Below are 6,000 nucleotides of genomic sequence, written 5' to 3' on the forward strand. Positions count from 1 at the left end.
CTGTAACTCAGCTGCACCCTCAAGTTCTTCAGCTTCAGGAGTTCTCGTCCTTTAGTAAAAGCAGTAGAGGTTCTTTGTAGCAGGAAGTGCTGTTTGTAATTCTTCTTTCTGAGACTTCTCAGAGAGTACTTACAGGCCCCCATTCATCTGGATAGTATGTTTGGGTTTCTTGCTTTCTCTAACCATTTTTCAGGCTTCCGTAGCAATTCACATAACACTTTGTCTCATGTGCGGACACGGGGCCCATCTGAACTCCTCCAAACTTGTAAGACCAGCCTGTGGTTTTTAATAAGACTTTATAAAAGACTTAAGAAGGGGGTTCACAGAATGGGATTCACAATGTAGAAGATGGGAATTATAATTGGAGGGTAGATACTGCTGTTTCCAACTGGCCTTTCACCTATTTTCCTTGGCTTGTGCCATGTTCCAGGGGCTTGCTCCTCCCCATCATCAGGGCTCCTAAACCTGGACACATTTCCGAATTCCAGAAATGATACCAATGGATGGCTTCTTATTTATTATGCAGAGCAATGTTGCTCCTCGCTGTCCATTTGAGATCAAGTTCTTGCTCTTTTAGTTGCTTTGCCTAAGGCCCATTGAATGTTTTTTTTTTTCCTCAAATAAAAGAGTCTCGAGCCCAAAAGGTGAAACCATTCCCCCACTATGAAAGACAGAAAGAATCCCATAAACTTTGAAATTAAAGGATGTTTCAAAAAGTTTCAAATCTCTTAGAATCAATTCTTTAGGCTTGGCTCAATTCAAAGAACCTAATGGCTTTCCCTATTCTTTCCCATTGTCTCAAAACTTTGCAAACAGAAAGAATTTCCAAGTATTTGAATTTGTATATCATGGCAGTTCTACTGTTGCTTGGTAGGGGTGTTTGTGGGGTGTGTTTTCCAAAGCAGACTCCAGCAGTCATGCTTCCCTTTCCCCCTGTTACCATTCTAATGAGCCATGAATAGGAAATTAAAATTAATAATACTACAGTCATTATTTTCACTTTAAGACATATAAAATATCATTGAATCTCAACTCTGATACATGCCAGACATATGGGTGTAGAAAGAAAAGTGGCTTTGTAATAAATCTAACAGAAAGTAATTTCATAGGCTGATCTGATCATAACTGGACAGGTCATGGTGGGTAGTCACACCCCAGGCCTGTAAAAGTTTTATCTTCACTTTAAACAAGCCCTGCCTATTGTTCTTGTTCATCCGGGTTAATGAACTGTTGAAATGTCTCTTTTACAGACCTCTTGGAGGCGTAACCACCTCAAGGGAGTACATGATCTTGTTAATTATCTTGTAATCCATTCATAGAGATTTCTCCACCAAACTTTCTCCCATTTTCATGTAATCTTCCTTACATTCTCTTAATTCTAAATGTATAAAAGAAACTGCAAAACTCTCATTCTCCAGAGCATTTGATATATTGCTTCCCAGCATGTTGTCAGTTGGCTCAAATAAACTCAATAAACTCTTATAAAAATTCTCTACAGGTTTTGACATTGCTTACACTGACATGTGGCTTTTATAAATCAGAGTGTCACCAGGCCTTAGTTTCCTCACCTGTGAAATGAGGTTAACAATGCCTACTGCTAAGATTTGTTGCAAAGATTGTAGATAAATTGTGTAGAACAGTGAGAATGCTATTTTGCACATCATAGATGACTAATAAATTTTGACTATTGTTATAATTATGATAATAAGAATTACTATGTCAATTCCATTGCTCCTCTTTCCCTCCATCACAATCACCTGGCAAAAACCCAACCCTGATTAAATACAATCTCCTACTATTTCCATACCTGCTAAATATTGCTGACATCACCTTAAATTCAGAACCACAGATCTCAAGTGGGTCCTTGGTGCTGCCTGCCAATCATATCCTTAGTCAATCCCTGTCTCATGCTGTTGATCCTCAATACTTCTCTCCCTCAACTCACTCTCAGCTGACTACTTCAAATTTTTATTTCACTAGATAAACAGGAAAAAGCCGAAAAGATAATTTCCATGCTCTCCTACCACCTCATCTATTAATCTACTTGCATCTGTGCCCAAATGCTTTGCTTTACTCTCCTTTAGTTTCAAAACATAAATTTTCTGCTCTTGAGTCCAATCCTTGCCCATTCTCTCTTGTCTCTTTTAGAACTTCATGCCTACACTCTTCATATCTCTCTTACATTATAATTTTCTCCCACTCTACTGCTCACATCCATTAACCTAAAAATATGGAAGTATCTCCCACCTTAAAATAACAACATACTCCTAATTCCTCATCATCTTCCAGCTATCAATCCTTTTCTTTCTTCCTTTACAGCTAAATGCTTTGAGAGATTTGACTATTCTAGATGTTTTTACTTTCCCTTCTCTAATTTATCTGAAGTCTAATCTCTTCGGGCTTTTGACCACTCTGTACCACAAAAACTGCTTTGTTAAGGTCACTAAATGACCTTTATGTCATCAAATCTAATGGTGAATTCTTGGTCCCCATGTTACTAGACTTGTTGCCAGCAACTGATACAGACTGTCACTTCCCATTTCTTAAAACGTTTCCTTTGTTTTACCCCTGGGTCATCACTCTTTTTGAGTTTCCTTCTACCTCACTGTCAGCTCCTTCTTCCTCTCCTTGGCTGGTTCCTCCTCAGCTGAACATGGTTGTGCTCAGGGGCTCAGTTTTCGGTTCTTGTCTTTATCTTCATTCATCTTCTAAATGATCTAACCCAGTTCCTCAGCTTCTTTACATTGATGATTCAACATTTTTGTCTCTAGTCTGTTCTTGCTCCTGAACTCCAGACTCATATTTTCAACTGCTTGACATTTCTGCTTAAATACCTAATAAACATTTCAAACCTAACAGGTTATTCAAATAAAACATTTCCCACTTCCTTTTAAATACGTTCCTTCCACAGCTTTCCCTCCAGCAATCCTATTCTTCCAGATGTTCAGGCCAAAAACCTTGACTCATTCCTGCTTTTTTCTTTTCTGTCAAACTTTAAATTCAATCCATCAGCAAATCCTGTCCACTCTGCCTCTGAAATAGGCAGACTACTCTTTCTACCTCTCCATCCTGATTTGTATCACTGTTATCTTTCACCTAGACTGCGGTAGCCTCCCAGCTGGCCTTCCTGCTTCTACCCTCTCCCCTCTGCAGACTTCTCCATAGGCAGCCAGAATAGCTCTTTTAAAACACTGTTCAGCTCAAATCTGAATCTTCGGGCCTGCAATACTACATGGTCTGCCCTCATAATTTCTCTGATTTTACCTTGTCTTACACTTCATTTTGTTCATCAGTCGATTCCAGGAACACTAGCCTTGCTGCTCCTCCATAACCCCAAGCATACTTCAACTTTGACAATTTGTACAAAAAAAGTTCTTCCTCCAGCTACCGACATGGATCACTTTTTCACTTCTTTCCAGCCTTTGCTCAAAAATTCTTACCAAAGATATCTCTCTGATCATTCTATCTAAAATAGTACCTCGATTACTCTCTATGTCCTATTTCATGCTTTAATTTTTTTCATAGCAGTTGCCACCACCTGGCTTCATATATATTTTTCTATTGTTTATTTTTTGTGTCCCTGTGATATTGTGACCTACAACGAGAAATATATATTTGGTATTCACCTCAGTGTCTGGCACAGTGCTCCTGAAACCACTGGCATTTTCAATAAGAAGAGATCCATAAAAATGTCCTTTGTTATGTTAATGAGATGACAGTTGTCAGTAGACTCAACCAAGTGATTAGAGGGTTGGAATTTTTAGTTCCAATCTGCCCCCACCCCCAACATCTGGAGAAGTGAGAGGGGCTGAAGACTGAGTTGAGTCACCAGTGGCCAATGGTCTATGTAATGAAGTCTCCATAAAAACCAAAAAGGTCAGGGTTTGGAGAGCTTCTGGGTTGGTGAATTCTTGGACATTAGGGGAAAGTGGCCTTGGAGAGGACAGAGAAGTTCAGGGCCCTTCCCTCACGTTGCCTTATGCATCCCTTCCATTTGGCTATTCTTGATTTATATCTTTTTATAATAAACCAGTTATCTAGTAAGTTAAATGTTTCTCAGAGTTCTGTGAGTTGCTCTGGCAAATTAGTCGAACCCAAGGAGGGGCTGTTGGAATCTCCCATCTATAGCCATGATTTTAGAAGCATGGGTGACAACATGAACTTGTGTTTGGCAGCTGAAGAGGAGGGAAATCTTCTGGGACTGAGCCTTTAACCTTGGAATCTGATGCTACCTTTAGGTAGGTAGTGTCAGATTGAATTGAATAGTAGGACACCCAGCCAGCGTCCAAGAATTGTTGGTAGAGTGGAGTACTCCCACCCTATAACACACATATTGAAATTGGTGATCAGCATCTTTAGTACTCTTTACTGAAATGCTAGCTCCAAAAGAACAAAGACTTTTTCTGATTACTACTATATTCTTAAATAAATAAATATACATATATAAATATACGAATACACATATACATACATACATATGTATGTATGTATACATATATGTGCACCAATACATATATGTTTATTTGCATTATGTGTGTGTTTATATCTTTGTTGAATAAATTACAATTCAGAAGGTATTCAACAAAGTCTAAGTTATATTTATCTAGGGCAATATTCAGAGTCTGGACTCCTTTGTGAAGCATTTTCTCCACTTGACCTCTTGCTCTGCTTGCTCTGAAGTGTGTTTCTCATTTTCTCACCCAATTTTGACTTCTGCTGATACAAACCAGTATTTCTGCCTCATCGCTTATCTAACCACAACTAATAGCCACGACCGTTATGCTTGACTGACTTTAAATAGCCATGCCTAGCCTGATTTGCGATTTGTCCTCACAGATCAATTTCCCCACTGTGGCACAGCTGGTATCAGCTCCATGTACCATAACTTCCTGCCCAGTGCTTTACCTATTATACTTTACTCTAAGTGCATTCCACACGGAAGGAAAAAAATATAACTCAAATACATCCCATTAAGCAGTTGCTGGGGGACTTGTATAGTGTTCAATGAAGACATGGGGACATATACTTTTCAAACAGTCAAATATCTTATCTGGCCCTAGATTTTAAGAAGGCTATTTAGCCACTACTGAGTTTTGAACAAGTCTTTGAGCCCCATGGTGTCTCATTCATTGATTCTCTAGCTTCCAAAAAAATCATTACTTTCTCAATAGTCATTAAATGGCAGAGACAATTTTCCTATGAAGCAGCCACTGGCAGCACAAAAATCTTCCCAGGAATAATTTATAGGTTCTAAGTGGGAGTGAACAATGTTATAATCTTCTAGAACACAATCTAGAAAAATGTATTATGTTACAAAATGTGTAACTGTTTTGGCCCAAAATTTCATTGCAAGAAACTTATCATAAGGCTATACTCAGTAAAAAAAAATTTGAAAACCATCTAAATTCAGTAGGGTATTGGTTAAAGTGGATTTTGGGAAATGAATGTCTATGTAATCATTACCAAAAAATGAGCTTTATTGAAGTGGAAAGATGGCTATAATACACTAGTGATTAAAATAGCATATCGTAGAACATTATGTAAAGTATAGACACATTAATTTAAAATATTTATTTGTGCATAGAAGTCCAGAAGGTTATGTTAAAACTGTTAGGCGACTACCTCTGAGGATTGGGGTTATAGGAAGTATGTGTGTTGTGGGGTGAGGAGGGAAGTGTGTGGGAACGGAAAGAGATTCTCTTGGTCTACTTTCTTTGACATTTGTAGATAAACTATAAAATAATTTTATAATAAAAATGAAATATTTTTATTTTGGAAAAAATCTTCCTGAGAGCATCTGAAATTTCTAGTAAAATAACATCTCTTGAGATTACTGTTACTATTCATACCAATCTTGTCACTTTATGTCTCTAGCACCAAGACACATTTGGGGTCGATGAGACTATTATTTCTTATCTTCTTACAACAGTGGGGCTAGTATTTGCCCTCAGCTATGCCTTCTTATAATTAGGTTTTCATAAAACATTTGATAGAGTTTAA

This window comes from Rousettus aegyptiacus, unplaced genomic scaffold (genome assembly GCF_014176215.1).
Source record: "Rousettus aegyptiacus isolate mRouAeg1 unplaced genomic scaffold, mRouAeg1.p scaffold_m13_p_4, whole genome shotgun sequence".
In the NCBI taxonomy this organism is placed as follows: Eukaryota; Metazoa; Chordata; class Mammalia; order Chiroptera; family Pteropodidae; genus Rousettus; species Rousettus aegyptiacus.